Raw genomic sequence first — 13,521 nt, 5'->3', positions numbered from 1 at the left:
CAGATCGACGACAAAAAATTTTCGCTGCAAATATGTAGGAAATTAGCGACGGATTTAGCGACAGAATTTTTTTGTCGCTAATCCGTCGCTAATTAGCGACGAAAAAATTCCCTCGCTAATTTTCGATTTAAACCGTCCCACCTAAGGCGCGAAATTTTCCCTCTCTCCCCCGTTCGAAATTTAAATTGATGTTCGATTTAAACCGAGCCTCGTGCTCCCGCTGGTCGATGAAGCCGAGCCTCATGCTCGCCGCAGTAAGGCTCACCGGACGATCCTGCTGGACGATGTCGACCGCCGCGACTGCCATCGCCCAACTTCGACGCAGCAGAGGAGGGCGGAGGAATCTCGATGAAGGGCATGCAGATCGCGCACGCGGGGGGGGGGGGGGGGGGGCGTTGTACCTGGACATGCAGGCGACGTCGTCGGTGGACCCGCGGGTGCTCGACGCGATGCTGCCCTTCTTCACTGGCCGCTTCGGCAACCCCCATTCCCCCACTCACCTCTACGGCTGGGAGTCGGACGAGGTGGTCGAGCGCGTCAGGGGGCAGGTCGCTTCCACGCCACCTACCTCCCCGTCGGCTCTGACGACCTCCTCGACCTCGACCGCCTCCGCGATGCCATCCGCCCCAACACCGGCCTCGTCTCCGTCATTGCCGTCAACAACGAGATCGGTCCATTCCGACCTCTGCGAGACCCAATTGGAGATCTTAGGGTCGAAGGAGTACGGCTTGCTGGAATTCGGTGGTGGGTCGTCCTCCTCCTCCGTCGCCGCCGATGAATCGCTCCAAGTCCGGCCTATTGCTGCCGGAATACCTCCCGACAACGAGCAAAAATTCTTTTTATTTTTTTTTTAAAATTTAGCGACGGATTAGTGACAGATATTATTCGTCGCTAATTTAAAATAGCGAAGGACTCGTGACGGATATTATCCATCGCTAATTTAAAATAATGACAGACTCGCGATGAATCATTTCCGTCGTTAATCCATCGCAAATTAGCGACGAATAAGTTTTGTCGCTACTTAACGTCGAAAAATTCGCGATAAAAGCTATCCGTCTTTAATCCAATGCTAATTCGTCGCTAAATTGTTTAGCGATGAATTAGCTATAGATTAGCGATGAATTTAGGTCGTCGCTAGATAGCAAGTGAAGGGTTAGATTTGAAAAAGATCTTGTAAAAATAAAATTATTAAATAGGTTTCTTACGCACGAGGGCAGCCAACGTCACCCCGTTTATAAATGTGAAAAGATCGGTGCAATATAGTATGTCACTTGGGGACAGAGACTGTCAGCTGTAGGGCCCAAAGCCTGATAGAGGGCAAGCAGGTGCTTCTTTATGCCATCATATTGCACCCGATCAGGACTTTACAAATACATGTACTGAATTTAAGTGCAGCTGCTTTAGTTTTCAAATATTTACGGTAAAATCCTTCCTTTTTAAGAAGTAACCAGACGTGGTTTTTTTTATAGACACCACCCGTGTTATTTTTACTCTTTGAAAACGGGTATGAAAAAAAAAATGCAGAGAAAGTTTAAAAGTGTTATTTTAAACCATTAACTAGAGTTAGATGATATAAAAAATAAATCTGACCCTCATGGTCGTTTTAGTTTTTAACAATTTCTTGAGAAACGCAAGTGTTAAACATTGAAAAGACTATAAACATAAACTTTTTTTTTTTTTTAAGTTAAGCTAGGGTTAAGCAGACCCTCGTGAGTAGGGATGGCAGTCAACAAGGGGAAACGGGTTCCACCCCCCACCTCTTTTTGTTGGGAGTGAAGATGAAGGTTAAAATCAAAACCCGTGCAAGGATGGAGGCGGGGATGAATTTACTCTTGCCTTTGCCCTACTTTGTCTAGCCTCTTATTAAAAAACTTATTATTATTTCTTTATATATATTATAAAATCTTATATATAACCCTAACATAAAACCCCTTCTTGAATCTCTCCTCTCTTTCCTTTAACGAGTCGCATGAGCTCTAAATTATCTCCTTCCTCTAATAGCGAAAGACGACAATGGCGGAAGGTAACAACTGCGGGACTCAAAAAACGGAACCCCACCCACCCCATTTAGATCGGCGATAAAGGACATGAAACAATGAATGAATCAAAGATCGAGGTTAAAATCGAAACCCCTATAAGAATGAAGGTGGGGATGGAAGGCAAAATTTTGAGGAGCAAGAGTGAAGACCTTGTCCCCCGATCCTGCACCGGTCCACTGTCATTCACGGTTTTGAACTTGCAACATCCCAACACATGATGACGTTCCCCCGTGCTAAACAACTATTTATGAATTAATCAACAATTAGAACCAATTAACATTTTAATGGTGTTTAGTGACTTTCTTTTTCTTTTGCTATCCCCAAACAAACCCTCATTGGTCACGTATTGTCATGCCTTTATTTGGGAAAACTCAATACTTGACAGATTTCCTTATCCATTGAAAACTATACTCAACTTCAAGCTTGCGACCAAAGACTTTTCTTCAATATTTTGAATTGTGGTCGTCCTGCGAGTTTGAATAATATTTAAAATACTTAAAATACTAAAAAGTATTTTAAACTTAAAAAAAAAAATTAAAAGATAAAGCTTCATCAGCTCGTTGCGAACAAATTTTTGGCCGGTTTAGAATGACAGCTGCCAATTAAATAAAAAATGATGGCTTTGGCTCTCACAGATCCACAAACTTAACTTGCTTAGACCCACCACGGTTCGCTCGCGTGGCTAGCAGAGTGGTTGTGAGGGTGCTGAGATCAAGACCCTGGTTCAAACCCCATTGGCATACTGGCGCACAGGTGTGTCCCTAACTTTCAGAGGTGAGTCACGTAAGACAGGGTGGATGTGTAGGGGTGGCACAATCTGACCCGACCCACCCACCAACCCGCTTCTTAGCCGGGTTAGGGTTTAGCTTAAACGGGTTCATGTCGTAAATGGGTTGACCCGCCTAACCCATTTATTAAACGGGTCATGTTCGTATTAGGGGTATGCCAACCTGCCAACCCGTTTGACCCGTTTAATAAACGGGTTAGGCGGGTGGGTCATTTATGAGAAAAGTTTAATTATTTATGTTTATCTTGATGATTGTAAGACAACCTGGTGGATATGTTTGTAGACAATTATGTTGATGTTGTCTTTAAGATGATGTTTTATGTTAATGTTGGTAGTATAATTCTATATTCAGATTTGCAGAAAAAAGTATAATATGTATTTTTTTTTTGTGTTTCTAATTGTGTTATTCGAGTTAGACAGGTTATTCATGCTACTCAGGTAGGTTATTGGGTTGACCCGTTTAATAAATGAGTCATGTTCGTGTTTGCCACATCTGACCCGTTTAATAAATGGGTCGTGTTCATGTTGAGGTATTCTAACCGGCCAACCGGCCGACCCGACCTGATTGCCACCCCTATGTACATGGGTCCTTACTTGGGGTTTTTCTCATTAAAAAAAAAAAAAAACTCCGAACCCTCAGACCCGATCAATCGCAGTTATGGGGCTCAGGGCTATTGTCGTGTCGGATACGTCCGGGCTTGGGGTTGGCGTGTGGCGTGTGCAGGTGAAGCCAACCTCGAAAGCGATGGGCCCCCGCTAATCGTCAAGGACAACTAGGCGTATGACGCGGATGCATCGGGTGCTGCTGTCCGGACGTGACATCCAGGCCGTCCATCTCTATTTATTGACGGTAGCGTCCAAAACTTTGACGTGTCTCCTTGCCCAGCCCCTTCCTAACACATGGCTTTGTCATGAACTGTTAAAAAAAAAGCCTTGTGTCAGAAAGTGGGACCCGCCCTTATGGACCCACAGGAACATGGCTGGGTACGGTCCTTAGTCGAACCCAGACCTGATATGGGAATTTTCTAATCCAAATCGGTTCTTTGGCTGCCAAGTGCCAAGTATGAAAACAGGTGGGACATGTTCCAGTCTTGCTTGACCCGATATTGAATGTCATCTTTGATGGTAATATCCGAATCCATGTTTGGTTTGGATATCACGATACAGTTCCTAATCCGAATAGGACGTGAGGTCCTATTACACTGGATTGCCAGAAAAGTGAAACCATGCAAAAAAAAAAAAACACTTAGATTTTTAAAGATAAAAGCTAAAAAAAGGTGAGATTAGTTGGAGCGTAAGGCAGATCCGGTTGAATGTGATTGCACACTTTTGATGTGCTGCTTTACCTAACCGCCCGTGTTAGTAGGGGTGTCAACGGGCTTGGTTTACCCGGATCCGACCCGAACCAAACCATATAGGGTCCAGGTATGGTGATAAATAAGAAAACCTGATTAAGACCCGAGTTTGTGCCTGAAAGTCCGATTAATACATGGACCCAGGTATAGTTTGTGAAATTTTATACCAGACTTGGACCTGACTTAAGTTTTAAATAAGACCCACAAATTTTCAATGTAAAAATGATAAAGAATATGGTTTTAATGGGTATGGTCCGGGTTCGGTTCATGTAGTTCTTATCGGGTTCGGGTATGATTTTTCTTATAGTAAACTCGATTAGACTCGAGCCCAAACCCAATATCATACCCAAAAATCTAGTCCAAGTCTGATTCCACTGTCCCCGAACCAAACCCGACCCGTTGACACCCCTAGGTGTTAGGCCCGACAGCTGACAGGCGGTATCCAAAAGATGGTGGGCGATCCACTGCAGCAGCACACTAGATGTGTGCAGTGAAATTGCACCTGATCCTCGTCCTTGGTGTTGGACACAATTTTCATCCGGATCTGAATATATTCATTTATGTGATTCTGGACCTGACACAAATGCACTCAAATACGGCCATATTCGTTCCAAATCTTACACGGATTTGAATATATGCCTATGTGCAACCAATAATATAGGCCGGACCTATGAGATGCGAGCATACCCTGGTTGGATTTTGGGCGCGGTGGTAGGATCTTGATCACCCTCAATAACTGACAAGACCTTTTCCACATGATCTCTGGTTTCAGATCATATCAAACAACACCAACTCAATATAGAACAATGGGGTAACATTTGGTAATGGCGACATGAGGTACGGACACCTTTTTTTTTATTGGTTTTTTATGAAACAAACATTACATATATGATCTACATGTTTGCTTTGGCGGAAATTGGTTCTTAAATCATCTGGATCTTAAATCATAATATTGCGAAAGGTAATCATGTTTTTATAAGGCTTCAAAAATGAACAGCTTACAATATGCAATACATTCTCGGGTCAGAAATTCATGTTTTTTCATCTTAACATTATGATCCAAAAGCTTGTTTCTACTATTTTAAACGTGATGAATTCATCTATAAAGTTGGATTGAATCAAAATAACTTGTACATAGAGATCCGAAGACATTTTTATGTAATGACACCATTAGCAACGTGTGAATGTGGATTTGACAGCCCTATCAAACAAGAAGCGGGTTAGGTAAAAGGGTGGGAGGGTTGTGTATGTTCGCCCCCGATGATTCACTGAATCCCACGTCTGTGTTCGGGGCTTTGAATGAGCACCACGTATACAAGCACATGGGGCTCGTATTCCCCTGTATGTTGACATAACTTTGCATCGGACTCTGGTGTTGTTGCAAAGACTTAAGTACCCTTTCTTGCTATTCTTCTCATAAAGTGATGGTTTGAGAAAATGACAAAAATGCCCTTCATTCAAAAAAGAAAAAACAAACAGTTCAAAAAAAGGACAAACATGTCCTCCATCCAGAAAGTCGAAGATGATGTTGACTCTTCAAAGTCTTCTTCTTTTTCTGTTAAAAAAAAGGACAAACATGTCTTCTTCTTCTTTCTCCGTAAAACACTATAAAACCCTCTCTCTCTCTAGAGAAGAAATCAAGGAAAACAAAGAGTTCTTCCTGGAGAAGGCCATGAACATCAACCCTCTCACTCTCTCTCCCTTCTCTCTCTACTTCTGTGCACATCCAACAGACGATCCTACATTGCTCCATCGTCATCTTCTTCTTCTTCATTCTTCGTAAAACATTGTAAAACCCTTGAGAAGGCCATGAACACCAACCCTCTCACACTCTCTCCCTTCTCTCTCTACTTATGTGCCCTTACAGGAGGGGGGTTCGGGGGCTCCCCCCCCGGCGCGGATCCCGCTGCGCGGTCAGCGGGCGGGGGTCCAGGGGGGGCCGCCCCTGGCGGGGGGCAGCGCCCTCCGGACCAAATTTTTTTTGAGCCTTCCAACAATGATTTGTAGTATTATCGGGCTTTCCTACAGCAATTTTTAGTATTTTCGGGTCTCCAACGAAACGCTATAGCGATTCACGGAAGACACTACAAATCGCTATAGCGATTTGCGGAAGACACTACAAATCGCAAATCGCTATAGCAATTTGTAGTGTCTTCCGTGAATCGCTATAGCGATTTATAGATTATTCCGCAAATCGCTATAGCGATTTGTAGTGCGGAAGACACTACAAATCGCAAATCGCTATAGCGATTTGTAGTGTCTTCCGTGAATCGCTATAGCGATTTGTAGATTCTTCCGCAAATCGCTATAGCGATTTGTAGTGTTTTCCGCAAATCGCTATAGCGATTTGTAGTGTTATTCAGTAAGCAAATCACTGTAAATCGCTACCTGAATTAGGACCAACTTGTCAGGGCCATATCTCCCTAACCGGAGGTCATATTCCAAATCCGTAAAAAGTGGTGTCTTCGTTATTGAGTCTAGTTTATTTCTGTAAATTTTCAGCAATTTCTATTGTCATTTCATTCCCCATTTTAACTTCAACGATACATTACAACCACAATCATCAAAAGAAAGATTGCCCAAGCTAAGAGTCACCGTCTCGCCCTCCTCCTCGACAGCAACTCAGTCGGTGCAGTCGCGCTGAGGATGGCCAGCAGAAGCTCCACCACGTCGTCTTCCTCTCCCTAGCGAGGAGGTCTCAACGGAGCCGTCGTTCCGGTGACGGGTGTTTATCTCGTTCCGGTGATGGGTGTTCTACGAAATGTAAATCCCCCCTCCTGTAAGGGCAAAAGACCATGAACACGCTGGGAGGAGCCCTCAGACCCCCCTTCTGTAAGGGTAAAAGCTCTGAATCAGACTCCATAACTCTTCAAGTTGAATGATGCTACCCACGCTAGGAGGAGCCCCCAGACCCTCCTCCTGTAAGGGTAAAAACTCTGAATCAGACTCCACAACAGTAAATGTGCAAGTCAGTCGGTGCTTGATGGAGCAATGTATGATCTCCTAATGGATGTGCACAGAAGCAGAAATAGAAAGGAGAGAGAGAGAGTGAGAGTTGAATGATGCTACCCACGCTGAGAGAGAGAGAGTGAGAAATAGAAAGGAGAGAGAGAGAGAGTAAGAGGGTTGATGTTCATGGCCTCTTCCAGGGGAGATTTCTTTCTCGGATAATCCTGCAGTGTAGAGACTGGGTCTTAAATAATCATCTTCGGGGCACTTAAGTCTTTACAACCACTCCTTTTCAAGAACCGTCATTTTTTTTGCACCAATGGAGGAGAGGGTACTTAAGTCTTTGCAATCGCATCAAACTCCAATGCTAATTAATGCTGACAAACATGGGGATACGAGACACACATGCTTAAATACGTGGTGCTTTTTGGGACCCCCGAGCATGAGATGCCCTGTTCGGGGGGGTAACATATAACCTGCTTCGTAAAAGGGTGGGTTACAAGTATACTGACTGTGACACTTGTTCCGTTTGGTACTCAAAGTAGCTGTGCGTCAAACAATACATGACAGGTGTTGTGTTTGTATTGGACATTTTACATAAAATGTTTTACGTGATTTTGTGTCCAAATACAACTCAAAAGTTGGTGCTACTGCTACCGTTACAAGGAAGAGGGTCAATCACGATAACTTTTTAACAACGAGAAAAAAACTCTCTAGTATTGATGAAGCAATAATGACGAGATTTTTACTTTTGTTATTAACTTCATCAATAACGCCCATTTATGAATATTCTTGTTATTACTCTATTATGGTTATAAATCTCACTGCTATATTAACTTCATTAATAACAATGAGATAAATATCTTACCTTAGCGCACATTTTGTTATTATAGGATTTTAATATAATGACAACAATTATATCATAACAATTATATTGTTGTTATAGAGCGATGATGGTCAACAGTGATGACTTTTTTTTTAGCTTTTTTTTTTGCTGCTATTGATAAATCAATAACAATAAAATTTTTGTCCTCACTATTAACTTCATCTGAGCCATGAATCTCGTTGCTATTTCTCTACTACGAGCATAAATCTTACCGCTATTAGTTTCATATTAATAACAATGATTTGAATAAATCAATATATAATGGTGAGATCCTTGATCTCGTTGTTATAAGGTTATACTCTATAACAATGATAAGATATCATCGTTATAGAGTGACGTTTATAAAAAGAGCCCAACAAGCTCTTTTTATATTTCTCTCTCTCTCTTCTCACCTTCTCTCCTATTTTGTGGAAGTGGTGGACTTCGAGTCGGAGGAGGATGACCTCATGAACGGGGATGGCATAATGGACATGGAGCCATCGTCGATGATAGAGCAGCAACAACCAAAGCTTTGTTCCGCCATCTATGCATCGTTGGGGGACTTCGGGCCTAAGAAGATGAAGGGTTCTTAGCTCTCTCGCTCATGGTGGATCTCTCTACTAGGCATTTTTTAGGGTTTATTTTGTCGTTAAAATAACTTTGTTGTTATAGGCTACTTCACCGTTATCAGTGTTCTCAGTTTCAGTGAGATTCTTTGTATGTGTTAGGTCACCTTTTAAGAATGACCTATAAATGTTGTTGTTATTGGTAACAAAGACCATTTCTTAATAACAACTTGTTATAAGACAATAATGGCAAAAAAAATCACTGCTATTGCTCCTTCATCCTTATAGTGTATGTTGGTTATAACAACCTTGGTTTCAAGGGCAACAACTTGTTATAAGACAATAAAATTTTTGTCCGCGCTATTAACTTCATCAATAACGGTGAGCCATGAATCTCGTCGCTATTGCTCTACTACGAGCATAAATCTTGCCGCTATTAGTTTCATATTAATAACAATGATTTGAATAGATCAATAATGGTGAGATCCTTAGTCTCGTTGTTATAAGGTTATACTCTATATCGATGATAAGTATGTCATCATTGTAGAGTGACGTCTATAAAAAGAGCCCAACAAGCTCATTTTATATTTCTCTCTCTCTCTTCTCACCTTCTCTCCTATTTTGTGGAAGCGGTGGACGACTTCGAGTCGGAGGAGGACGACCACATGAACGAGGATGGCATAATGGACGTGGAGCCATCGTCGATGATAGAGCAGCAACAACCAAAGCTTTGTTCCGCCATCTATGCATCGTCGGGGGCCTTCAGGCCTAAGAAGATGAAGGGTTCTTAGCTCTCTTGCTCATGGTGGATCTCTCTGCTAGGAGTTTTTAGGGTTTATTTTGCCGTTAAAATAACTTCCTTGTTATAGGCTACCTCACCGTTATCAGTGTCCTCTGTTTCAGTGAGATTCTTTGTTTGTGTTAGGTCACCTTTTAACAATGACCTATAATGTTATCGGTCAACAAAGACCATTTCTTAATGACAACTTGTTATAAGACAATAACGGCAAAAAAAATCACTGCTATTGCCCCTTTATCCTTATAGTGTATGCTGGTTATAACACTGAATTATCTAATCATGTTTAAGAGAATCCTACTCAGTAATGTGGTTCATGGGTCCCATCCTAACATTCAACTTGTGGGTCCAATCTGTCTGCATAATCAGGCTAACCAAAACAAAAAATATAAAAGAATTTCTATACGTTGTTGAGAGCTGCCTAACTTAGATCAAACGTTTTTCGGTACATAATTTACTGGACCAATTATAAAAAAATGTGTCACATTGTAAACTTAGGGACAATAAATAATAATATAAAAATATTATCAGGATTCTCTAATTGAGGCTTGGTGTTGCCAAGAAGGCAACATTGTGCTTTTTAAATTGAAGCAATCTCCCTTTTCCATGTTACGAAGAGCGCGTCTTTTGGTGCATGATGAACTGAGCAAGGAACATGTGAAGGTTTGTCGTAGACCATAAGAAAATTCTTTAATTTATGATGATCAATTTTTTTATTTTTTCTTTGAGATAATCCAAGGGAAAAGCTTCCCCCCAAATCCCTATTTTTTTTTCTCTTTTTAACTCAACGACACACCCAAAATTGTGAGTCAGCATTAGAATTTGTAGTGGCTTGCATTGGTTTTAAGCCCTCTACTTGAAACTCATAATAGGAAGTCTTTTTGATCAAAATCTGACCTCTAGATGTGATCGACCTTTGGACTGTATTTTTTCAACATAAAACTACAATGTTTTGGTGATTGAAAATTCACTACATTGTAAACCATTGATTTTTCAAGCATAGATCATAATTGGATCGTCAGATGCACAAAAACAAAACAAAACAAAAGGTAAAGACCTTAGAAGCCATGAGGGTAGACAATATTTTACCTTTGTATATATGAATAGTGTTTTCTACCCTTGTGGGTTCTTAATCCCTTAATGAAACACTTTTTTTTCCCACATTAACCCAACAAATGTGTGTGTTTGGGATAATGTTTGCTACCTTCATGGGTTCCAAATCTTAGTGAAAATCTTCAAATTTTATTTTTTTTATTTTAATTTTGTGTACATTTGACTTTCTAAATGTGAACTATATGTTTGATTTAGTAAAATCTGACATGTGGATAATGTTTTCTTCAGTGTATATGTCAGATTTTTTGAGGGCTGAAGGACTAACCATCTATAATAGTGTAAGATTTCAGCCTTCCAAATATATATATATATATATATATATATATATATATATATATATATATATTATTTGTATCATAAAAATGTGATATTGAAGGGCCAATTCTTACTATTTTGACTATGATGAATGCATGAGTTTCAACCAGAAGATTATAATGATTTTAGTTTGAAAAGTAAAAGTGACATCTTTATTCAAGTAAGCAACTTTATATTTTCAAAATTATCATTATATTTGACAGTATTTTATACATTTTAATCAGTTGAATGCTATGACAGGAGAGAACATGCTCCGGCATGTGGACATCGACACTAACACGTATGAATAATATTTTAATAATATTTTAAAGATTTATATCAATAAAAACACCTATTTTAATATTAAAATATATAAAAGTTTTTTATTGGGACTTAAGGGTTTAAAGTTTGATTAACATGTATATGTGTGTTATAATATGGCCAACTGATCCAGTCCATGAATCTAACCATTGTACGCGTATTTCATGATCAGTAGACCTTGTCCTATGCATCTACTTGTGCTTGTTTCATACGTTAATGACCTGAATCTACTGTCATTTTTATCAAATTATTTGAGCTTCTCTGACACAAAAGACGATATAGGCACAACTGGTTATGATTGGTTATTGGGTTATGATGGAATAGATTTCGAGTTTTTCATGGTTGGAAAATGGATCAACTGGCTGTGCCAGTTAAAAAAAGAGAGATTCCAAGTGTTAACCAATATATTTTGAAGTTTTGAATGCTATTAATATGTAAATATTTTATGCACCAAAACATGTGTGTCACCAACTACGCCCACTGAGTTTACTTAAGAGAGAGACACCAACAGGGGGATCCCCTTGTCTGGTAGGAGCAGCTAGTGCACGTCACCTTGTGTTGGGACGTTGCAAGTTCGAATCCCAATGGTATAGTTGTATAACTGATAGGAGTTTGACTTAGCTTGCCTTTCAGAGAGAGAGAGAGAGAGAGAGAGAGAGAGAGAGAGAGAGAGAGAGAGCCTCCCATCTTAAATCCGAGAAACCAAACTGCAGAAACTCGCAGATATTCCATGAACCCTCTTCGCCGCTCCCAACACCGTCAAGAGAGCTCTAATTGATCCCAGCATATGGGTCCCGCATGTTGGGCACAGGCCTGGTCCGATCCATTTGCAAGACTGCATACCACTGGCAGTGATGGGCGAGTGCATTTAAGGAAGCCTCTCATCATGTGCCTCAGAGGTCCATGATAAAAGTACCTTTTTCACTATTTGGAGATTGGTCATTTGTGCTTCATGGCATGTAGTCCCTGGGGTGTCACGTTACGTCTGCAAACCAAACAGAGGCATTGAGAGTGAAAGGTGATGATGAGGATGCAACAAAACAAGCCCACCACTTAAATGAGTTCGAACCTAGAAAGGGATGGGACGAACTTATCCAGAGACTTAGGGTTAAGACCCGGAGGGGGGCTCTGCTTTGTCCGGCAGGGGCAGTTAGTGCACATCACCTTATGTTGGAATGTTGCAAGTTCGAATCCCAATGGTATGGTTGTATAACCGGTAAGGGTCTGCCTAACCCCAATTTTCTAAGACCAACGGGGGCCTCAGCTTGTCTGGCAGGAGCAGTTAGTGCACACCACCTTATGTTGGGACGTTGCAAGTTTGAATCCCAATGGTATGGTTGTATAACTGGTAGGGGTCTGCCTAACCCAAGCCTTCTAAGACCAACGGGGCCCTCTGCTTGTCTGGCAGGAGCAGTTAGTGCACGTCACCTTATGTTGGGACGTTGCAAGTTCGAATCCCAATGGTATGGTTGTATAACTGGTAGGGGTCTGCCTAACCCAGCTTTCTCGGTCAAAAAAAGAGATTTAGGGTTAAGGGTGTTTGGAATGTTTTTTTTAATAAATTTTTTATTTTTTATTTTAATTAATAAATACGGAAAGTGATTGGATGGGTATTACAAATGTACTTCTATCGCTTTCTAATGGGCAATTGCAGATATGGATGATAGGTGCAACAACCATTGTAGCACTTATGATAGCAAAAATATTATGCACAATTACTTCTCAAATTCCTGGTTTAGAATTTATCCTATTCTTAATTTGCCGAGGTTTTTTTTTATATAATTCAGTAAAAAGGCAGGCATTATTAAGTTTATCGAAAGTTCAAGCCACTGATTAATTATTAATTAGTTGTCTTAAACTCCATAAATCTTTTTAGAAGTCAAGTATGAGAGAGAGAGAGAGAGAGAGAGAGAGAGAGTTTTATCTCCTAAGCATGCATCTAAATACTTCAGCCGTTGGCATTATTTGCTTAATCCAAACATGTAAATGAGTTTGTCATTATTATTTATTAAAACCATATTTTGGATGGAATCTATTTATAAAATAAATTTGTTTTTATTTTTCATCAAAAGTTTGGGTGCAATGAGTCATTGATTTTTGATTGCTTGAAAAGACATCTAAACATAAAAAAAGGCCTAATATAATACACAAATTCTGCCAATTAAGTAACTTATAAATAATACATTTGAAGGTCAAATTAAACAAACACCCAATTCATTATCCTTTGAAGTTATTTTGGATGGTTTAAGAAATAAGACTTCATAGGATGTACTCATTATGCAATATAGACAAGGATAGAGTTTATGTCAGATAGATGAGAACACTACCCCACACATGACATGAATAAAATTTAGGATATGCTCATTTTGGCTCCACCCGAATGCATATACCCGTTAGTATATATTTACAGCGTAACATCTGATCAGTAAATCGCTC

This window comes from Nuphar pumila, chromosome 8, assembly GCF_984573655.1.
Source record: "Nuphar pumila chromosome 8, dmNupPumi1.hap1.1, whole genome shotgun sequence".
NCBI lineage: Eukaryota > Viridiplantae > Streptophyta > Magnoliopsida > Nymphaeales > Nymphaeaceae > Nuphar > Nuphar pumila.
Note: the sequence above shows the minus strand (reverse complement) of the source record.